Here is a 24859-nt window from a genome sequence, read left to right as displayed (position 1 = left end):
TACTACTACTAATAATAATAATAATAATAATAATAATAATAATAATAATAATAATAATAATAATAATAATAATAATAACGTATTATTTCTTAATAACATCGTTAATATTAATAATTAATATCGATAATAATACTTTTGAAACAAGGCTAACACAAAAAAAAATCTTGGGCAAACAGAAAAAGTACATAGGAATATTTTGCTCTTAAGCCATCGACTGCTGTATATGTACACACTCGGTGCTATTGATCTTCCTCCGTATGCACAGCGTTGTAGAAGGCATGAAGTTAGTAAAAGCGAAGCGCTTGTTTGCGTACTGCAAGCACTTCTGGCAAAGATCTATCTATCTATCTAATCTATCTATCTATCTATCTATCTATCTATCTATCTATCTATCTGTCTATCTACCTATCTATCTATCAAGCCGCCTACGTTGGTGTGCTCTCGCGATCACCCCTTAACTTCCGGTTAACCAAAATTAGTATGGAACAGTAAGACAGTTTGCCGAGTACGACTCGCTGGTTATTACACAAAAACCGCCAGGCCTGCGTAAAATGCGCAGCAAAGTGACGACGAAAGCGGAAAAAAAAACGTGGTACTCCTACACCCTCGAACAGAATTTTGTTTTTATGACGCCGTCTTTCAGCCCGGCTGCGTGGTGCAGAAGCGCCGCGTCTCAAACAGAAAAGGACTTGTTCTCGCCACATTAAGAAATGGAAGATGAATCATGGAGGACCCCGGGGGACGCCGAAGAGAATAACAAGGATTCCGGATGGATTACGATGACTAAAAGACGATCGGAAGTGAGGAAAGCCAGTAGAACTGCTGGCGCCGGAGCGCCGGCGTCTAAGACGAACGCTCAAGAACCTACGCCCGGCCTTCACAGCTTCAGAGATGTCAAGAAAAAAACTTATAAGGGGAAGCAAGATGCCACCACTCCCATGTGAAGAAACTAAGGTCATCGTGAGACCGAGAGGCGGTCTGTGTATTAGCAAGCCTGGTGCGTCTGTCGAGGCAGAGGCCATATGGAGTGCGGCGGGGCTCGGTCCAGAAGAGAGAAACACGGACACAATGTGCCCTTATCACCTGCAAAATATTATGGTCGTCAGTACTTCGAGCCAAGAAAATGTTAAGCGCTACGTTAACGTTGAAGCTATTACGGTGGCCGGACAGCGCCACGAAGTCAGTGCATATGTGGCTGCACCGCATGCCACCTACAAGGGACTCATTCATGGGATCCCTCTTAGTGATGATCCAGGAGCCATCAACCGAAAGATTGTCAACGCAAGAAATATACTGGCCCTCGGAGCAAAAAGAATCAAGAATACTGGCGTCATCATAATGCTGTTTGACGGGTACAAGGTTTTCAAAGTTTTCAATTATGTTTCCAATGGCGGCCCCCTCATCAAGTGCCTTGGTGGCACCGACCAGGGACCGATGCTTATTCCTGCTCTTTTCGTTGTGCAGATTGCGCTATGGCCTAAAGGCCTCTCTACCGGGCTGGTCACGCATCTGCACACAAATGGAACTACGCCAGTAATCACCGATGACACAACAACAGGGAACGAATCTGCGCAAGCGCCTGCGATCTTCTACGCACCTCTACAGCGCAGCTACCACGCCACGGACGAGATCTCGTCGACGCAAGCAGGCGCCCAACAGTATAAAAGCCTGGCTCATGACACGAGACACTTCAGTGGACTTGGTGGCACCGACCAGGGACCGATGCTTATTCCTGCTCTTTTCGTTGTGCAGATTGCGCTATGGCCTAAAGGCCTCTCTACCGGGCTGGTCACGCATCTGCACACAAATGGAACTACGCCAGTAATCACCGATGACACAACAACAGGGAACGAATCTGCGCAAGCGCCTGCGATCTTCTACGCACCTCTACAGCGCAGCTACCACGCCACGGACGAGATCTCGTCGACGCAAGCAGGCGCCCAACAGTATAAAAGCCTGGCTCATGACACGAGACACTTCAGTGGACTTGGTGGCACCGACCAGGGACCGATGCTTATTCCTGCTCTTTTCGTTGTGCAGGTTAGTAACAATTACTCGGTAACCTCATTAATAGACGATGATGTAACCCTGATGGTGCTGCCAAGTCCACGCTTTCTTGTTGCCCTGATTGCTGATTGCTATGATGTGTGTAAGCTGCTGTTACTAACATCGGGTGATGTTGAGCTAAATCCCGGTCCGAATTCTGATTCGGAATCGGACACCCGTCCCAACAATAACATTCTAAAACAAATACTCAAAGAACAAACTAAAACAAATAAAACGTTAAAGGAAGTAGTGGCTAAATTGAAAAAGGTTGAACGAACTGTGGATAATATGGAAACCAGGCTCACTAAAATCGAAAATGATATGGAACGACTTAAACACTGCGAAGAAAAATTGGCCGAGTATGAAAGTAAGCACGCCACCATGAAAGGTGAAATTGGAAGTCTTGCACTTAAACTGGATGATTTAGAAAACAGAAGCCGACGTAATAACTTGATTATCTATGGTGTAACGGAAGAGTCTGACGAAGATGCTATCTTACTGGAAAAGAAAGTAAAAGATGACATTCTGAAACAAACACTCGGTATCGAAGTAAAGACCATCGAAAGAATTCATAGAATAGGCAACCATAGAACCAGCCAGGGAAGGCCAATCATCCTACGTCTCTTCGACTACAGTGAAAAAAACAAAATCTTATCTTGCTGTTATAAACTCAAGGGTACGCCCTTATCCGTCTCCGAAGATTTTTCCAAAAGAGTAAGGGATATGCGCGCGCACTTATGGCACTCTGCGGCTAACGAAAGGGCCAAAGGAGCAAAAGTCAAACTGTCGTTCGATAAACTGAAAGTCAATGATAAAGTTTATACTTGGGACCCAGTAAAGAATGCTAGAACAGATATATCGAAGAAAGCGGGTCCACCACGAAACAACCGACCAACTTCATCAACGCATAAAACTTCTACAAATAAGAAAAACTCGAACTGACAGCACAGTACTAAAACACTTAGAATCGTTTCCCTCAATGCCAGAAGTGTGCTAAACAAGTTTGATGAACTAGAGAACATAATTTCGTCCTACCAACCTCACGTTCTAATAATAACAGAGACTTGGCTTCACTCCGGAGTACGTGACTCGGAAGTCGTCCCTCCCTCATAAAGACTGCTCCGTAAAGATAGAGGGTCAAGAGGCGGGGGCGTAGCGGTAGCAATTAAAAAAAAATATCAAATCCTTTGAACTCGATGGCATTCCCGACCACGAAAGCGTCTGGTGCAAAATAACATATTATGATAAAAGTATAATTGTAGGAGGGGTATATCGGCCTCCAAATGCGGCACCTGACTACATTGAAGTGATTCATGATTATCTTTCAAAGCATACTAACTCTAGGTCAAAAATTATCCTTACTGGGGATTTTAATCTTCCCGGAATAAATTGGAACAATGGTTCACATGATGGTCGTGACGTTGCTAGTTCAGAATTACTACTGGACGTAGCGTTCGCGTTTTCATTGAATCAACTAGTAACTGATAACACTCGGATCACTGCGACGTCATCGTCTTTACTTGACCTAGCGTTTGTAAGTAGTACATTAGAAGGTTCTTCTGCGTCCATCGAGAATGGCATTTCCGATCACAAATCGATTACCTTAACCTGCCCTATTTCATGCGCGAAGAAATACAAAAAGCCACTACCTACTTACTTTAAAGATTACGCACGTGCAAATGACCCTGCTGTGCTACGTTTCCTGGAAACACAATTTCATGAATTCATTGAGCTTACAGACGTAAAAGAACTTTGGGCGCATTTTAAAAGCACTGTTAAATATTGCGAAGACACATTCATTCCGAATAAAAAGAAACGCATCAACCGAGAATACCCTTGGATAACGCGTGAGATAATTCAACTGAAAAGAAAAATAAAACGACGGCAGAAAAAGGGAACCAAAAACAACGTACGTGATCTTATCGGGACATTAAAGCATAAAATGTCAGAAGCAAAAACCCGCTTCTTTAACACTACGTTAGCTTCGTTTATGGCGCACTGTCCCAAAAAATTCTGGCGATACTTATCAGATGAAAGAGACTCAATCTCACAAATTAAAAATTCGGAACAAATCATTAAAGATCCCGAACACATTGCTAATGAGATGAACAAGTTTTTTCAGTCAGTTTTCACGAAACATACCAGTAATGCGCTACTACCTCCTTATACTGTGAAAATACCCATGGAAGAATTAATCGTAAATGAGGAGGGCATACTTTCTCTATTACAAAAGCTTGATCAAAAGAAATCTACGGGCCCCGATCAAATCACTAACTCATTTTTAAGCCGATACGCTAATTGGACATCTAAGTATCTCTTTAAAATATACACGTTATCTCTTCAAACTTCACAGATACCAGACGACTGGTGCAATGCTGTAGTAATTCCTATACATAAATCAGGCCCCAAACTAGAAATAAGCAACTACCGCCCAGTGTCACTTACGAGTTCGTGCTGCAAAATAATGGAACATGTAATTTTCAAGGCCATAATAACTCACCTAGAAACAAACGAACTTCTCTACAAACAACAGCATGGTTTCAGATCAGGCCTCTCAACTATAACCCAATTAGCTGAATTAACTCATGACATAGCCAACGCAATCAACGATAACGTCCAATTAGATGCTATATTTTTAGACTTTTCTAAGGCGTTCGACGTTGTCCCACATCTGGATTTAGTCAAAAAACTAACGGCTTTTGGTATTGATATCAAAATAATATCCTGGATCAACAACTTCTTAACTAAACGGAAACAAAGCGTTAAAATTGACAATCAGCTATCAGAACCACTTGATGTTTATTCTGGTGTACCTCAGGGATCGGTTCTTGCACCTCTGCTATTTTTAATGTTTATTAACGACATCCACTTTTCCGTTGAGAACCCTATTCAGATGCGTCTGTTTGCCGACGACTGTGTCGTGTACACAGTCGTGCGCAATTCAGATGACCAAACCAAACTTAACAATTCACTTCAGGCAATTTATTCCTGGTGCAATACTTGGGGCATGAAACTAAACACATCAAAAACGCATTGCATTTCTTTTACAAATAAGAAATCCCCCCTTAACTATACATATAGGATTGGAAACTCAATTATCGAAAAATGCAATCAAGTAAAATACCTAGGCATTACACTCACGCCGAACCTTAACTGGGAACCACACATCTTGGCCATGTGTCAGAAAGCGGAAAGGAAGTTATCTTTCTTGAGAAGAAAACTGCGCAATGCACCACCACATATTAAAATAAATGCCTACAAAACACTAATTAGACCATGTTTAGAGTACGCCGATCTCATCTGGAGTCCACATCAAAAGTACCTGATTAGTAAAATAGAACGAATACAAAAATTGGCAGTAAGGTTCGTATATTCAGAATTCGCGAGGCAGTCCAGTACCGCAGATTTACTCGCAAGGGCAAACTTAAAACAACTTTTTCAACGCAGAATAATGTCACGATTAAAATTCCTTTACCAATTATATCATGGTCATTTCCACATATCACGCTCTCATTATCTGCAAGATCCGCCTAAACACTCATTCCGACTAAATCATTCTAAAACAATACGCCAACCTTTAAGTCGTGTAAACGCTCACAAACATTCACTTTTTCCGTCAGCTATCTCCCTCTGGAACAGCCTACCCAACGACATTGTTTGTTGTAGTACGATTGACTCTTTCATCAACCGCATACAGTGTATTGAATTTGCACCATGATTTTTTTTTTCTCTGGCAATGTATGTATTTCGATGTATCTGTGTACCCACTCCTGCTTGGGCCGTGAAGGGCCTGCAGTATATTCAAATAAAAAAAAAGTGCACTTTATACAGGAAGCAAGTTGATGTTTGCTATGCCTGCGACCGACTAGGACACCGCTCTGACGTCTGCCTGGCGCCCGACGCTTCAGTCTGCAAGGCTTGCAGACAAGCTATCCAGCAAGAAGAGGATCACGTTTCTGAACCAATATGCAGTTTGTGTGGTGCAAAGCACTTCACCGCATTCAGGGAATGCCAGCACCGATATTGATACCCTATGTCGTCAGGAGCAGGCGAGGCCTGAGGGCCTGCACCCCTCGGGAGAGGTCTCCATCCGTCAATGTCGATGGCTTCTTCGAGCTCAACGACTGTCATCAGCAGGGCCAGCCCGGACCATCCGCTCCTGGAGGCCGATTCAAATAACGAGGGAGATCCGGAACCAGAGGCAGCTGCAGGAGTCGTTCCACATCCAGGTTGCGTCTCGGATCACGTTCAAGATCCAGGGCCCGCTCCATGTCCAGGACGCGGTCTCAATCCAGCGGTGGCACAAGACCACGTCCCAGCTCTGGTGACCACTTCTGATCCAGTCTCGGACCTGGCCAGGGAAAGACTGACGCACCGTGCACCAGATCGGACCCCTCACCCAGGGCAGACTGCGGGCACGCACGGGGACTCCAGCTGTCCGGGGCAGTCCACGACACCAAGGACCAGAGCAGGGGCAAGTCAAACCTAACCTGGGCCGACAGGATTCGTAGTAATGATGGCGAGTAATCCATGCAATGCGACCTGTCCCCAGAGCATGCAAGAGACGTGGAGATATTACGATTGAAAAGGGAAACGCTGAGCTTAAGCATACGCTTACTAAAATAGCAAATGAATGGCAGAGTTCAAAAGGATGATGAGCACGAAGCGCAGCAGTACTGAAGTCGAAACCACCGATACGCCGGTTCCGGCCCCTATTGGAGATGGGCCCATGGCAACCAAATGCAGAGCGGTAGTAAGCAAGTTTAAGAACACAGAATCTCAAGCCGAGGAGATTAAGTAAACGCTGGTTACAAATACAGAGAACATTAGGATGGTGACAGGGAGTGTAGCCAGTCTCACGGAGACGGTTAGGCAGATGCAAGCTGCACTGAGGGACCCAGAAGAGGGGCTTAGGGCAATGGACGAGCGCATCATTGCGCTAGAAAATCTCGCCAAACTGCCTAAATCTGCGCCACAGGGTGCATCGCCTGGCAACGTGGAAGTGGCCATTCCTGTACACGTCGTTATACTAGGATTTATTTACGAGGAGGAACAGATTTTTCGAGCCACACTGACCCCCCAGGGCGGTGATCAAAGTAGAATCCTTAATGAATAACGGTAAAAACACTGCCTGTATTTGGCAATGGCACTGCAGGGGGTACGCTGGTAAAAGCGCACTTCTGCAGCAGTACTTTAGAACAATAGTGAAGAAACCCGAAATTATAGCACTTCAAGAGACCATAGCCTCTGCAGCGTCCTTTTCTGGTTACCGGGCAGTCCCTGGCCAGTCAGGAGGACGAGGTGTTTGCACACTAATTAGTAAAAAGCTGACACACGTCGCCCACAACTTGAAGATGGTCAGATGCAATATAGAATATGTAATGATAGAGATCCTACTTGACACACCACGGCGCAATCAGCGGAGAAACGCTGTTTTTGTATTGAATGCCTTCAGTAACCCCAGGCACAGGCGCCAGCAGTTCAAGACGTTGCTCGAGAGGGCAGTTGAATTAGCCGGTCCTCGTCCCCTTGTCATAGTCGGTGACTTCAATGCCCCACATGGTTTATGGGGATACGTGTATGAGACGAGAAAAGGTCGCGACCTCTGGCAGGATGCCACCGAACTAGACCTTACCTTAATCACTGATAAGGCTTTTCCTACGCGGATAGGCAACTCTGCGACCAGAGACACGAGGCCAGACCTCGCTTTCATCAAGAATGCCAGAAAGAGTACATGGGCCAACACCGCTATGGATTTTGGCAGCGACCACTACGTTCTGCAAACTTCTAATATAGTGCACCGCAGCAGAGTCCGAGAGTCCACGGTGGTTTACTGGGACCTTTTCGCAACATTCGCGGTACAAGGGCCAGTGCTTCTGACAATTTCGAGAAATGGTGGGAGGGCATCCGCAGAGGTACCACCGCTGCCACCAAGAAGATAAACACAGATTTAAATGTAGAGAAGATACACAGTAAACTTGCCCACCTGCTTGAAGCCAAGACAGCTCTATTTTCTCGATGGAAGAAGCAGAGGCACAACCGTAGGCTGCGGCAAAGAATATCAAAGTTGAACAAAGAAATCGAACAACCTTGCGACACACTGTGCAAACAGCAGTGGGATGAGCTGTGCGAGTTCGTCGACGGTCTAATCAAAAATGGCAAGTCCTGGCACCTTTTGAAGCCCCTCTTGGACGAGCACAGCACTAGAGCCAACCAGAGACACACTTTAGCCCGTGCCCTTCACGAAGCCACCAAAGAACAGGGGGTTGACGAACTCGTTACCCGATTAGTTTCCAAGTACCTGCCGGTCGAACGAGAGGGCGAAGACGGCGTGTTCCCAGAGTATGGCGGCCCTCCTCTACCTGAACTAGACGAAGACTTTTCAGAGGCTGAAATCCGGAGAGCGATACAAATCCTCAATCGCAAATCGGAACCAGGGCCAGACGCGATCACGAACAGAGCCCTCAGAAACCTCGACGATGCATCCATAGAACGCCTAACTGGTTTCATCAATGAAGCATGGAAAACGGGAAGGGTTCCTGAGGAATGGAAGCTAGCTGACACCGTACTGATTCCCAAGCCAGGAAAGTCTCCTAGCGTTGAGAATCTTCGCCCCATCTCCCTCATGTCGTGCGTGCGTAAGGTGGCAGAGCACGCGATTTTCAACAGACTTAACAACTACCTGAAAGAAAATGAGATTTACACGCACAATATGATCAGGTTTCGTACCGGCCTTTTAAAGCAGGATGCAATGCTCCTCATTAAGCACCAAGTTCTTGATGGATACTCTAGAGATACAAAGGCTCTTCTTGGCCTAGACCTAGAAGAAGCCTTTGACAACATCAAGCACGAATTCATCTTGGAGACTGTGGCGAAACTTGGGCTTGGGCACAGGCTGTACAACTACAACAAGTCCTTCTTGTCTGGAAGAAAAGCGAGGCTGCGCATCGGGAACTTCTTTTCTGAAGAAGTACCACTCGAACATCGAGGCACGCCCCAGGAGTCTGTGATTTCTCCGGTGCTGTTCAATCTCAGCATGGTCGGACTGACTAAAAGACTGGAAAGCGTGGATGGCATCAAGCATACCATCTACGCCAAGGACATCACAATCTGGTGCGTTGGCGGCAGCGAAGGCCGGGTGCAAGATGGCCTTCAAGAAGCAGTCGCCGAGGTGGAATCGTACTTGCGCCAAACGGGACTAAGATGCTCACCCGCCAAGTCGGAGCTCCTGCTCTATAGAAAAGAATGAGGTGGCCGACCTAAGGGATGGAAACCCGTCGAAGAAAGCGATATACACAATTACACGAGTGATGGGGAGGAGATTCCGAGGGTAGACACCATCCGGATCCTCGGCATCTTTTTTGAAGCGAAGGGTGGCAATGGCACCGCTCTGCGGAAGATTGTCGCCAAGACTGACAACGCTTTTCGGCTCGTCAAAAATTGTCTCCGGGAGACATAGAGGCCTTAAGGAAGACAATTTGTTAAGGCTCATCAATGCGTTTGGGCTCTGCCGGATTACCTACACTGTTGCCATGCACAACTGGCTTAGGTCGGAGTGGGACAAGTTCGACGTGCTCATCAGAAAGATCGCAAAGAAAGCACTGGGGCTTCCCGTACGCACAGACACCGAGAACTTGCTCACGCTCGGTGTGCGCAACTCTGCTGCCGAGATAGCGGAAGCGCAGCAGCGTTCGCAGCTGGCTCACTTGTCCACTACGACGGCTGGTCGGCGCATACTTAGCGAGCTAGGTTTTAACCCTGTGGAGATAGAAACAAATAGCATGCGTATATCAAAACATATACAAGAGAACGTCATCGTTGCCCCAAAACCCCGCAACACTCACCCTGTACACAACGAGGGACGTCGTCGGGCAAGGGCGATGGCTCTGCTGATGCAACTGGGAAAATGTGGCGTAAATGCAAGTTTCATTGATGCTGCAGCATATCGAGACGGCAAAAAGTTCACAGCGGTGGTCGTGGACCAGATGGGCTCGACTACGAACTGCGCCACGGTACGCACCACAAACACCCAGGTGGCCGGACAAGTGGCCATCGCACTCGCTCTGCTAAATGGTCGATGCGAAGAGGTGTACAGCGACTCCAAAGCCGCAGTCAGAGTCTTTCAAAAGGGCCGCATATCAACACAGGCAGCCAAGATCTTGAACAGCTCCACCAGCGATACGATTGTCCCTCTCACCATGCATTGGTTCCCCGCGCATGTCGGCTCCGTAAATGGCGTTGCACTGAACCCGAATGAGTCGGCCCACACAGCAGCGCGCTTGCTCACTAACCGCGCTGCTCTCAATCTGGGTGACGGCTGCAGTGCCGATCACGTGGGACATAAAGACACACCTACTACACACAATGAGATTACGAAGTATTACTACATGGCGCGGCGGGTATTCCCAATGCCACATTCAAAACTCAATAGAGCACAGGCCGTCTCGTTGCGCTTACTTCAAACCCATTCGTACCCGTCGTTAGCATACCTAAACGCAATTTATCCTCACAAGTTCCCCGATGCCGCCTGCGCCGCTTGCGGGGAGACCGCTACATTAGCACATACGCTCTGGGAGTGCGGGTCGCTTGGACCGACTTATAGCAAACCCGAGCGGTATGCGCTTCTGCACAGCCCAGAACTTCAGGACCAAATCTTGGCCGTCCAGTGTGCCCGCGACAGGGCCGTCAGGCTAGACCTGCCGGCCCCCACGTGAAAGTAGCCGGGTGACGCGTAGCAACCAAAGCGTCTGCACTGGACCATAATAAAGTTGTTCTCAATCACTCAGTCACGTGATGTGACGACACAGATCGTTCGCTTTTGATTGACCTGAGGTGCCAAGTACCATGCGATTACATGCGATAGTCATACGGTGGTATCTGTAGGGCATACCAGTGAATGCTAAAACAGCAAAAACCCCTTTCAGACCTTTTGAGAAAAAAATCATTTCTGTTTCAAAATTATGTATTTTCGGAACAATGAACGCGGCACTCAGTCTGAAAATGAATTTACGGTACGCCAGTAACTAAAGGTGGAAGCGAAGGGAGCCAGAAATGCGACTTGCGCGGCACGCCGGCGTTGCCGTAGAACACGTCTTACATGCAAGCCGAAAAGTGACCCCGCCTAAAGCGTATGTGCGTATCTCACAAAGTTTTACCACGTGGGCACCTACTACCTGACGCATGTTGTTCGTTAAAAACATGATCTCAAAAAGAGCGAGAGCGAGGTATTGTGTGAAAGCCACCGTTAGGTGACAATTAGGGTGTGTGTTTATGCGGCGCTTTCGGTAATCGGAAGTGGTCTTTGACGCCAGCAGGCGAGTCAAAACCGAAAAAGAAGTTTCTCGCCATCGTTTGCCCTAGTTTTGAACTTTGAGGAGTGATAATTTCACGTTTCCTGTAAAACTTTCCATCATTTTTGCTGCATTTGTCTTGGCACTCATTGCTACAGGCGTTTCGGGGCTAAATAAAGCTATCGCAAGAGTGTCGCAGAGCCCTTCCAACGCGATTCGTTTCCCAATATCAAGCCGGCCTACGGGCAGTTTGCTTCGGAGGTTCAAGCCCCGGCATGGCTGTGTGGTAGGACGATGCGCGGGCATGCAAGGAACCCAAGTTCAAATGCCGTGGTGGGTTTGATGTTATTATATATTTATATACAATGGAAGCTGTTTTGAGATTAAAACTGGGGTCTCGCGCAGCGCCACAGTTGTCCGCCACTGCCACCGCCACCGCCGTTATCTGTAACCACATCGCGCGAAATTGAAATAACAAACCTAGTACCAATAACACGGTGTTGTTCGAACCCGGGTCCGCAGGGAGCTGGCCCAGTAATATACCACTGAGCCACGCCGGTTCCTTGGGACTTGCTGGCAAACCGCCTTGATGTCGGCAAAGCAATCGCCCTAATATGACTCGTAAAGCGTTTTAAAACAGTGAAAGAACAAGCACTCGTAGCAGAATGCGAATAGCGTAATGACACAGTCATCCAGCGATCCTTCCTATTACAAAATCTTCTTTTCATTCAGCTATGAGCTGTGGCACATACCAACTTCAGGCATAATTGCTCATCGCCATCAGCCACTGTATGAAGAATTGGCACGAAATTCTTTGCAAGTGTTTAGCGGATACCGTGCTTCTCAGAAGAATGGCGAAAATAGCATAACGAATGCCGGCCTACTACCCAGAAATTTGTTATTTATGCCCTAGTGGGTATCAAGCGAGAGTGCTTGTAGTTGCTATCCGATAAGTGTTTTAAAAAGGCTCCGAAAGGCCCCTCTTCTAGCTTTAGCTGCGACTGTGCCGTGCTTTCCACGCAGGCTTGCTGTTTTTAGAGGCGAGGCTTCTAAAGGCGTGTGTCTGTTCATCCCTTGTATGTATGTATGTATGTATGTATGTATGTATGTATGTATGTATGTATGTATGTATGTATGTATGTATGTATGTTGCCGCCTGTAGCTCCACTTTTGCCAACTGCCCACAACCTCGTTTTTGCAAACAACCCACTACCCTCTATCACCGATCCACCAGTTCACTAACCATAAAACAAATACTGTTGAGAAGTAGCCAATATAAAATGCAAGATGGTCGTGCACTTTTATCTAGGTGCGCGTTAAATAACCATACATTGTCCCACTGTGCACATCCCTTGTTTTTACACGGCCGCCTATAATATCATCTTTGCAAACTGCCCACTACTTCGTCCTTGCAAACATTTCACTACGCCCCATCACCACTGCACCACTTCACTATCCATAAAGCCATTACAATGAAGGGGTAATGGAAGTGACGTGTAGCTACCACTTACGAATAATGAATTTTTTGTATAATTATATACACTGTTTGTCACGTCTTTATTAGTGTAGTGAGCAATATTCGAGGATGGTTCACAGTTTAGCGATAAAACCTTCCAGTGCTTTGCCTCACTCATCATTCACTCCGTGGATTTGCTGTGATTTTTTTCTGATCATGCGTGATAGTGGTTAGAGATACCAGCGGCGGTGGACAACTACTGCGCACGTGACTCGGGTTGCGAGCCCATACCAGCTCTGTCATAGCAATGTCCAAATCACGTCGCGTACCTCATCAAACACTTTGCGCAGAGGAGTGGCACATACCAGCGGGTGGATATGAGCTCCTGGTATGCAGGTATGTGCCGTAGGTGATTTACATTAGATATCTAACCTGCTGAGGAACGGCGAGAACAATCGGTTGGTTGGTTTGTGGGGTTTAACGTCCCAAAATCACCATATGATTATGAGAGACGCCGTAGTGGAGGGCTCCGGAAATTTTGACCACCTGGGGTTCTTTAACGTGCGGCGAGAACAATCGGTCAGTCAAGAACTTAATTAAAGGTCCGGAGGACTTTAAGCTACCAGGGTGTCGTCCACAAGGGACATTCCATCAGCTGCTACTGTAGGTGATGCCCGAACCGAGGCAGGAACGTGGTGGCGTTCCACCACTTCTTAGGCCCTCTGGTGTTGAGTGCTTGAGCTTGAGTGCCTTTTCCCAGTCAGACTGACTAGTGAGAGGTCCCAGAGGTAACGCAGGACATTGCCAGAGCATGTGTGCGAGCGAACAGCACACTTCTGTGCATTCTGGGCATTTTGTATTTATTTCCGAGTTGTTACGGTTGAGTCTGCCCTGTGATGGTATACGATCTCGTTCGTTCCATGCGAAAGGCTACAGCTTGCTCGCATTCGAGCTTTGCATGTAATAAAAATGTTGGCTTCTGTCGTTTTGTTAGTCAGTGGTGATTTAGTGGAAGGTGAGTAATGGGTCATTAAACACACATAGTGAATTTTAACGCGTGATGGTGAAAAAAGAAAGCTGACATCGACTGCGTTGTCATAGTCTCAGCTGGAATCGAACCCCAGCACTCTGCATGGCAATCAACTATTCTATCACAATGCCACGCCATGTGCCCAAACCGTATTTAAAAGAGGCCGTAATGTTCTTGAAGCATCAAAGAGGCATTTTTTGCAGCTGCGAAGACAAAAAACTACAGTCGGAACAAATTTCATCTTGTGCATTTTAAAGGTGATGCCGTGTTGACGATTGCAAAGCAAGGTAACGCTGCATCGTTCCAGCAATCTCGTGTATATACACCGCGCCTTATCTACACGTGTGCGTTGCAGACCTGACCGCGCAACACGAATAAGCGCTTTTTTGGCTGTCTCATCCGAACGGAACGAGTGCACAGGACTAAAAGTACAGCTAACAGCACCCCTACCCTTTTTGACAGCGGTGGTGGCGGAACCGACGGTCGCTACAAACTTCGTCTTGTGCATTTCGCAGGTTGGTGCAACTGCAGGAAGCTGCCCTCTTCTGAATATTTCACCGGCTACCCCAGCTGCTGCCTCAATAATGTCGAAAGAACTTGTTAAGCGCTTTGACGAAATGAAGCAAGAGCTCAAGCATGAAAAAAAGTGCCAGTTGCGTAAAATCTTAAAACGGGAGTTAAGAAAAGTAATCGGGGGAATCGAAAGTACCCTTCGCTATAATAATGAGAAGCTTGAAGAGATGTGAAAATCCGAGATGCAGGTGCATCAGCAAAACCGTGAACGAAAACTGTCTGTAAAAGCCTTGCAAGCGGAAAGTAACTTTTTGAATTCAACGCTGACCCCACAGGAAAGTCGACTTGTCCAAATTGAGCAATAAAGTCGACGCTATCACACTGAACTGAAGGGAATATCACTGATTCCCGCTTAAAATGCTTTAGATATGCTGAAGAAAGTAGGAGCAGCAATATCAACGCCTTTGAATGACAGTGATGTAAAAGCTTGCCACCACTTCAAATCTTAGGCCAAAGCCCAAGCCCCAATAACTGTTACTTTGCATGGCGGGCTGTGGGTGACTCTTTTCTTTCACACGAAAAAAACAAAAAATATCCTCGAAAGACATTGGCTTAAAACAAAACTCAGATGTTTTATGTTAAACACGCATGTACAGCCACAAAGCATCTCTTCGGTGCAGCGAATGCACAACGCGAACAATGTGCTTGAATTCGCTTGCACAAAGAACGGAAAAAAATTTTGGCCGTAACAAAACAGCTTTGTTATAATAGAAAAATTCAGTTATGACGCTTTTGCATCAGAACGTGTGATCACTTGTGAATAAGAGTGGTAAAATTACATCAATGTCAGAAAATTTTGGATTGAACTTCACAGCTATAATGTAAACAGAAACTTGGTAACAAAGAACATTCCTGACTTTTTTTGCCCTCTTAGTTATGAATCTTATTTTAAAACTCCTGAGAGTGCGTGGCAGTTGCGTTGCCCTTCTATTTACGAAAGACGCGCTTGCTGAGCTTGTGCCGAAATTTACAGATACTAACGCCGATTACAAAGTGCCAACAGTGAGAAGACGTGGTAATTTGTACTGCGTTTGCAACATAACATAGTCTAACTTCCTAAATACATTTACCTCTCTTAATAGAGCGAACTTGATGATCGATTGATTGATTGATGTGTTAATTGATTGATTACTCTACTGATTGATTTATTGAATAATTGTATATTTGAATGCATAATTTATTTTTATTGATTGATATGTGGGGTTTAACGTCCCAAAACCACCTAGTGATTATGAGAGTACCATAATGAAGGGCTCCAGAAATTTTGGCCATGGAGTGAACTTCCAAATTAAGAAAAGAATCAAGCCTGAAAAGACACGTCAACCTTGTATTACTTGTATGCTGTTGAATATATTAGAACATAAAAATGACCTGTACGCAAAGTTTCTGGAAACTAATGGTACTATATTGCTAGCAAAACTCAACGGACAGAAACCAGCTCACATCTGTGTTAAAGGCTGAAAAAGATTCTCATTATAATAAACTATTTCGGGGGGGGTGGGCAGGTTTTCACCAGAGAAGGATTGGCTACCCTGGTGCAGTATATGATATGGCCACTACCTCCCGCATGCATACGTCTATTAACTCAGGGCCTTCAGTCCTAAGCAGCTGCGAAGCAACTGACCACGGCGGTGGTCAGATCTGCAACGCAGCAGAGGGTGCTAAGAATCTCTGGATCGGGCCAGGCTGCCGTTGGAACCTGAACATGGCAACGTTTATTGCTAGAACCTTACCCAGTGTGGCAAGTCTAGCTGTACTTTTCGAGGAGCTACAGGGTGTTAAATGGAATATAATAGGGCTCAGTTAGCTTAGGAGGATAGACGAGGCCTATGCAGTGCTACAGAATGGGCGCGTCCTTTGCTATCGGGGCTTGGCTGACAGAAGAGAACTGGAAGTGGGGTTCCAAATTCACAGAAACATAGCTGGCAACATAGAGGAACACTATAGCATTATTGAATGGACGGTAGGTATCGCAATTAAACTCAATAAGAGATACAAGACGAAGATGATACAGGCTTACGAGCCTACATCCAGCCATGATGACACTTCAGTTGAAAGCTTCTATGAAGACGTGGAATCGGCAATGAGTAAGGTAAAAACACAGTATACTACACTGATGGGAGAATTTATTGCAAAGGTAGGAAAAAGGCAGGCTGGAAACCAGGCAGTAGGAGATTATAGAATCGGTGCTAGAAATGCCAGAGGAGAGCTACTAGTAGGATTTGCAGAACGCACTAATTTACGGATTTTGAATACCTTCTACCGAAAACAAGGAAACCGCAAGTGTGCATGGAGGAAGTCTAATGACGAAAATAAGAACGAAATAGATTTTATAATGAGTGCACACCCAGGCATCGTGCAGGATGTGGAAGTGGTTGGCAGGGGGCGATGCAGTGAGCAAAAAATGGTACGGTCTAGAATTAGCCTAGACTCGAAGAAGGAACGACATAAACTCATACGCAAGAAGCCAGTCAATGAGCTAGCACTGAGAGGAAAAGTACAAGAATTCAGAGTCTCGCTTCAGAACAGGTACTCGACTCTTATTGAGGAAACCAACCTTCGCGTAGATAGAATGAATTATATTCTGACGAGTATCATTACGGATTGTGAAGTGGAAGTTCGAGGCAGAGTAGTTAGACAGGACACTGGCAAGTTTTCCCAGGAAACGAAGAATCTCATTAGCAAGCGTCAAAGCATAGAAGTCTCAACACAGCAGACAAAATATAACTGTAGGAGCTTTCGAAGTTGATTAATAAGCGTAAGATATCCGATGTAAGAAGGTATAACATGAAGAGAATTGAACACGTTCTGAAAAACGGAGGATGCGACAAAGCAGTGAAGAGGAAACTTGTGGTAGGAAAAAATCGGATGTATGCACTAAGAGAGAAAGGCAAAATAACTACCAATATGGATAGGATAGCTAAAGTAGCGCAGGAGTTTTACCGAGATCTGCGCAAAAGCCGGGACAACCACGACTTGAATACTATAAAAACTAGCAGTAACCCAGATGACACCCCACCAATAATGATAGAAGAAGTCAGAAAAGCCTTGGAGAGCATGTAAAGAGGCAAAGCGGCTGGTGAGGATCGGGTAACATCAGATCTGCTGAAAGATGGAGGAGAGATTGTGTTAGAAAAACTAGCCACCCTGTTTACGAGGTGTCTCCTGACGGGAAGAGTACAAGCTGTAGTATACAAGCTATTTACAGAGGTAATTGCTAACAGAGTAAAGAAAACAATAGAATTCAATGAACCAAAGGAACAAGCAAGATTTCGAAGAGGCTACTCAATGATCGACCACATTCATACTATCAAACAGGTAAAAGAGAAATTCTCGGAATATCACCAACCACTATACATAGCCTTCATAGATTACGAAAAGGCGTTTGATTCAGTAGAAATATCAGCCGTCATGCAGACACTGCAGAATCAGGGCGCCGATGAAGTATATATAAACATCCTGGAAGAAATCTACAGGAGATCAACTGCTACCATAGTGCTTCATAAGGAAACCAACAGAATACCAATCAAGAAGGGTGTGAGGCAGGGAGTACAATCTACCCAATCCTATTTACCGTGTGCTTACAGGAGGTTTTCAGAGGCCTACATTGGGAACAGTTAGGGATAAGAGTTAATGGAGAGTACCTTAGTAACCTGCGCTTCGCCGATGACATTGCATTCCTGAGTATTTCAGGGGACGAATTGCAACTCATGATTACGGTGTTAGACAAGGAGAGCAGAAAGGTGGGTCTTAAAATGAATCAGCAGAAAACGAAAGTAATGTACAACAACCTCGGAAAAGAGCAGCGCTTCGAGATAAGTAATAGTGCACTTCAAGTTGTAAAAGACTATGGCCCGTATTCACAAACGCTCCCTCACTCAAGGGCAACCCTCGAGTTGGAGGTGGAGCGTGCTCCTCCACTCAAGAGGCGCCTGCGTTTCATGAAAGCTCTTCCACGCTTCCTTCGCCAAGGGAGGCCTTGGAAATGCTCCCTTCACTTAAGTGAACTGCATGCGCCGAATAAAGCGCCTGATAACGAGAGTATTCGCAATTGTGGTTAAGAATTTCCTATCTATGTACATTAAGAGAACGCCTTTTCTAGTTATTTTTTCTAAATTGACATTACAGCAAAATACGTGCATTTAGAATGGTAGTGATGTTTCCCTAAGCCTTCTGCTGATAGAGTTAGCGAAACCCTCCTTCAAATCTGGCAACAGTCGAACCCAGGCAGCTGAACGAACAGCTGATGGCATTTCGTCTGCTGCTGAAAGTGTGTACCTGCTTAGTTCATTTTTTCTTGTATGCGTCTATTAATTGCTGTTTATATTTACGGTAGTGTTTGCGTGTGTGTCGTTTGAGAGCCTACTTTCGCCGGGGTGACTAACGAACTACGGGAGTGATGACAGGAAGCGCAATAAATGGTTTGTGGCTTTGTTTACTTTCGCTTTACTGAGAGCCTTTTGATCACTAATGTAGCCACCGAATGTATAACGCGGTGGAATGAGTATTTTGTACTATATATCACAGTATGTTAGCGTGCTTTTAGCATTCACCACCGCATTATGTGTAAGGATTACTCATACGTAAATTCGTTCTCGCTGCGGGAGTACGTGCACAGTTCCTAATTTCAGGGGCCTGTGCAATGTTTATTTTTCTCATTTACTGCGCATTTCACCGTGGCGCTTTCGTAGTTGTTCCTCTGCGTATAAAAGGAAATTCGAAAGACATTGCTCGCAACTGATATACAAGGTTATACCAGGGTAGCGTTAAAAACTATGCATGTTATACTCGTGGCTGAGCGTTCGAATTAGACTGCTACGCAAGTTAAGAAAAGCGATCATGTGCCTTTCTTTCACTATTGGCGAAAAATACATTTTAAAGTTGTTTTCTTCATTTAGTAACATATATAGTCGGTTAACAGTGACTGGTGTGTGTGTGTGTGTCAACTTTAACATTGGAAACTTCCAAGGAACAAGTCATTGTTTTTGCATTGTTTTTCTATTTGCCCTGCATTTGTGGATGTGTTTCATTTGACAGATTCGCATAAAAGTAACCTTTAATTTTGTATAGCTTCCGTCTCCAAATTCACACAGCGGCAACGTCTTAAATTTTTTTCCCGTCTCCTTCATCTGCATGCTCAGAAGCACAATCGTTAGTGAATGAATGACCTTCGCACTAATGTTTTGGATTTTATTTGCAATATAACTACTGAAAATACCTGTTGAAAAAGATCGTGGTGTCTGTGCTGCATTCCAAAGCACCGGCACAACCTAAATTTTAGGGGATTTTTTTTTTGGAGATCATATAATTGAAGCCGCGTCTGACTTTTGGCGCTGTTTTGTTTTAAAAACTATCATGTGGGTTCTCTCAACCTTCGAAACAGTGTCGTCAAGAGCAGCGTATATTATTCTGCTGATTTATTGAAGACCAGTGCAACAAAGCGGTGAAAAATGCTCAAAGTATTGCAGCCATCGCGGATACATCTGGTCAGAACCCTGTAAATAAAATATCCGCTATTGCTGCATCATTAGCAAGTCTACCAGTTAGAACCACGCCATCTCAGTTCCGTGGAAGAGGAGTGGTGCTGCTTTATATAAAACAAGTTTAATTTTCCTAGAACTGCTTTCCTGTAGAATCGGAGAAGTGGTTTGTGCACTCCTGTCTCATCATGAAAAGACAAACACGACCATAATTATATAATAATAAATGAACAAAACAGAAGTTGTGATTGACAAATGGACCTTTATTACATGTGGCTGATGAGGAGCAACGTGGCAAACATAATAATGCAAATGAAAAGTGTTCATCAATCAAACATATGCAACCTACACACTGTAAAGATAAAGTACGAGCCCGGAGGACATCATAAATAAGATCAAGGAAGTAGACACCATAGCGCGCCTAATGCAGTGTAGCTGCACGTATTCACTGCTGTTTTTGTGCTTTTGTATACAGTCGCGCAAGCTCTGCAATGCATTGATAATACGGCAGATTGTAGGAGGCCTTTTCTCTGTGTTCTTCTGTCGGCAGCTGGTCCCCTGCACAAAAGAGGAGAGAAATAATATTAGAAAAACGTAAGAGCTTGGATACAAAAGCCGCATTTTTCTTTAATTCTAGCTGTGCACACATTCATTTGTATGTCTCGCGTTCAAGAACAGACATGGTTGAATTATTGAGCTTTGACTATATTGACACATGTTTGGCTCAGGCACTTGGGCAGCTGACCAGGCATATGGGTATATAATTTTATTATCTAATTGAACGAATGAGGGCCATAGCCAGCAATTCTTCTTCGGGGGGTAGGAATGGGGTTAAATTGAAAAAACCATCTCATTATGTATCTGCTGCATTTATATTTCATATGTTTGCGTTTTCATACGACACTCGACGCACTTTTCCGTACATGCAGGTTTCACAGAGCATGATCATCTGCTTGATCCCCTAAATGTGTACTTGGTTGTTCATTGGTATTGTGAGCGGCATAGACACTGTATGAAGAAGCTATGTTTCACGCGTAGTATCTACAGCAGCACACTCATTGCGCCCAATATATTGTATTGTGCTTTTCTTAAACTGTCTTTAATAGTAATCTGACCGAAGCAGGAAAAAAAATAAAAAAAACACAGGAGAACTCACCTTCTCATTGGTACAGATGGTCGTCTAAAGGAGGTGTGCTTCGTCGTAAATTTCGGCTAGGGCAGCAAAGGTTCACCGGAGAGGAAGCCACTCTAAAGTACGGTGAACCCTGCGCATCAAAAGTTTGCTATGCCGCTTGCTTGTCAAGCTTTCGCACCACGCTTGAACTGATGCGGTGTGCGAGCTTCATCAAAACACTTCAAAGCACTGGAATCCGCAGTAAGTCATGGAGCACTCGCACGAAGAGTATACGCACACCCGAAGGCAGGTAATCCACTGGCTCATGCACGGAACGCAACACATCACGACACTGGTGAGTGCTCCTTTTGACACCACGCCCGCTTGTCCCGGCGCCACAGTAGCTGTTGCTGAACCGTTCGAAGACAGCTCCGTAGTAAACGCGCACCGTCATTGTCGAAAGAATGCGGCGGTGGCAGCCTACTTGATCGAGAGACGCCGTCAAAGTGAGACGGGCTCCACCATAGACGCGATGCTGGCGCAAATATTTCACTCGAGGAACGATTCAAGGTAGCTCGATCGCTTCCTTGGCAATCTCGAGGAAACGCTCAACATTTTTTCAAGTGAAGGAAGCGTTTCAATTGAAGGGTGGTTTGTGAATGGAAAAACGCCACTTAAGGAGCGTTTCGAGTGAAGAATCGAGTGGAGGAGCGTTTCTGAATATGGGCCTATGTCTACTTAAAGCAGGTAATAACCGCGAAGCCGAACCACGAGATTGAAGTTACAGAAGAATAAGAATGGGGAGGAGCACATTTGGCAAGCACTCTCAAATTATGACAGATAGATTGCCACTATCTCTCAAGAGGAAGGTATATAACAGCTCTATCTTGCCGGTATTTAGCTACGGAGCAGAAACCTGGAGACTTACACAGAGGGTTCAGCTTAAATTGAGGACGACGCAGCCAGCAGTGGAAAGAAAAATGGTAGGCGTAACCTTTAGAGACAAGAAGAGAGCAGAGTGGATTAGGGAACAAACGGGGGTTAAGGATATCATAGCTGAAATCAAGAAGAAGAAATGAACATGGGACGGGCATGTAGTGCGTAGACAGTATAACCGCTGGTCGTTAAGGGTAACTAACTGGATTCCCAGAGAAGGCAAGCGGGTTAGGGGGAGACAGAAGGTTAGGTGGGCAGATGAGAATAAGAAGTTTGCGGATATAAATTGGCAGCAGCAAGCACAGGACCGGGTTAACAGGCGGAACATGGGAGAGACCTTTGTCCTGCAGTGGACGTAGTCAGGGTGATGATGATGATGAAGATGATGATGTTGATGAACACCTGTCAATAGATGCCGTAAAACAATGGCTACGCTGCCACCCCTACTTGGCCGCGGTCGCAACGAAAAATGCTATAGTTTGGCGGTATTAAAACAGAATCACAAACGTTGTCACTTGACCAGGTTTCCGTGATTACTGTTATGTGTGGATCATGTTCAAGAAGTAACAGTTCAAGTTCACCAATTTTTTTCGCAAAGCTCCGAGCATTAAAATTTAGTATCCTTATATATTTTGCCTCTGTACGCGTTTTTCGTCAACGAGCGGCGTCTCGCTGCTTTGGAAGTGCTACACGTTCATTTTTGGTATCGTCCCATACAAAGATGGTGTTATCAATTTTCAACTTATCATGCAAAAGTGAGAACGCGCTTCTTATTCACTTGGTCAACTTTGGCGCTATCCCAAAGAAGCATTCGCACGCGCAGTGTTTCTTGACTGTAGTCATTCTGAATAAAAATCTTTGTCCCTTTAAGCTTGTTTGTATTTTGAATGACAGCCTGCTTTTCATTAAAATCTCGAAAATAAGCTATTACTGGGCGTCGGCCGGCGCGGCAGCCAAGGTGGTGAATACGGGCTATCGACTCGCATTTAACTCCAAGTTTTTTCTCCAAAATGTCTCCAACGACACTTTTTCTTAGTAATGCCTCGTTTTCCCCGCTATTTTCCACAATGCTATAAACGATTATGTTTGACCTTCGACTGCGATCTTCAAGGTCAACAAGTTTTCTGCTTTGCAAGGCCACTGAATTTTGAAGGGATAATGACGATGATTGAAGTGCTGTAATTAGCAGCGAGCTTTCCTTTGGTTCTTTCATAAGTAGCTCTAATGATTTTAAACGTGAGTCAAGATCGCGAATGAGCTGTACACACTCGCTTAACCTATTTTTCATTTCAGTAACCTCAGCGTGACTATCAGCCTGTCCCTTCAGTACATTCTGTAAAATATCAGCTGTAGAGGGAACTGGGTTGCTTTCAACATCGCCACAAATCAAAATTCCAAGAGCTACGAAAGAGTCATAGGCAATACTCAAAAAAGCGCCTGGGAACGGCAAAACCAATAAAAACAACTCATCTCCAGTCCTAGTTGTAGAGAATGAAACACTAACCTGCACAGCGAGAACTAACTTCTTGTTTAGCGGCATGGTCGCAGCCCTTTCGCTGTGCCCACTGGTGAAGTAGTTCTGTGGTAGCACTTTTATACTGTGCGTGGCGCATGACGTCACGGACATGCGCAGATCCTGAAGAGGGGTGTGCAACAAGCCTGGCGTGAATGTTGATTTTGATTGCGGCCGTGTGTCTGAGCTTGCGTTGGTCGCACTGGGTCCAAGGCACATGTTGCACGAAGTTGGTACGCCGGCGATCGCTAGCAGGAAAACCTGTACAGCGAGAACAAACTTCTTGGTTGGCGGCATGGTCGCAGCCGTTTCGCCGTGCCCTTAATGTAGTCTAAAAAACTGAGTGGCTTCAATTTTGAATTTTTCGGAAATATATCATGAAACTGCAATTTAATAGCATTGTTAATAGTACTGATTAGAGGAACAGCATTATTTGAAGGTCTAAATTAGCTACAGAGCGCTGTATAACCAGAATTTGGGGTATACAAAATTTCGACCAGTAGTGTCCAAAGAACAAGTCAGGACGGCCAATAAAAACTGTTTCTAAGCGCCTTACCGGCGATTTATACAGCCTGAGAAATGTCTGTGGAGCTAACAGTTTAAAACGGGTAGCAAGTGAGGGAGGCCTAGCTTCCAGATACAAGATCTTGATTGCCACAAGCTTAGGGAGACCTAAGCATAGTCTCAAGTCTTGTCTTTCTATGACTACCAAAGGACGTATCTTGTAGGCAGGTGCCCCCGCGCATAACACGCACCCAAACTCAAGCACCGGGCGAATATACATACAATACACTGCGATAAGCGTGTTTCTCCCCATACCTAACCGATTATTACTGATTTTGCGTAATATTCCCACCACACGACCTCCCTTTGCTGCAATGTACTCAATGTGTGTCTTCCACGACGTTGGTTTGTCATAGAACACCCCCAGATCTTTCACATTCAATACTTGAGGGATAGGCTCCAGATGATAGGAGAGCGAATTGTGAAAAGGGTCATTAAGTGGAAATGTTAAAATGGAATATTTTTTTACATTTAAGCACAGATGTAAGCTATCAAGCAACATTTCTACGGCAGATAGGTATGACTGTAATATTCGAAATAGCTGATGAATGTCCTTTGCTGCTGAAAAAGCGATGTCCTCCGCATACACATAAGTGCGGACGTCCTGGTGCCGTGGCACAGAGCTCATCAAGATATTGAACAACACCGGGGAAAGGATGGCCCCTTCCAGGACACCTCTTGTTTGCACATATTTAGAAGACGAGATGCAGCTTTTGTAACAGTAAAACGTTCTATTGTGTACAAATTCTGCTATCCATGACACTATATAATTTGGAAAGTTAATGTTGTGCAGCTGGTTTATTAACACTATATGCTCAACGCTGTCGTAAGCTTTTGCTATATCGAGAGTGACGAGC

At 45.2% G+C, this 24859-nt stretch overlaps 1 protein-coding gene across 19 annotated transcripts in view; it reads left to right on the top strand.

Annotated features, from left to right (window-relative positions):
* Positions 1–24859, top strand: part of LOC119185270 (uncharacterized) — a 112786-nt gene that overhangs the window by 7266 nt on the left and 80661 nt on the right. Inside the window, exon 1 of one of the 19 annotated variants that reach the window (XM_075886774.1) lies at positions 14233–14337. The exons of the other annotated variants lie outside the window; for them this stretch is intronic. The gene's annotated coding sequence lies outside the window, so the exon portion shown is untranslated. Of the gene's footprint in view, positions 1–14232; positions 14338–24859 lie in introns of those variants that run through there. 19 annotated transcript variants of the gene reach the window in all.

The sequence above is a fragment of the Rhipicephalus microplus genome, chromosome 1 (assembly GCF_043290135.1).
Source record: "Rhipicephalus microplus isolate Deutch F79 chromosome 1, USDA_Rmic, whole genome shotgun sequence".
Classification (NCBI taxonomy): Eukaryota; Metazoa; Arthropoda; class Arachnida; order Ixodida; family Ixodidae; genus Rhipicephalus; species Rhipicephalus microplus.
Note: the sequence above shows the minus strand (reverse complement) of the source record. Positions and strands in the feature narration are given on the sequence as shown.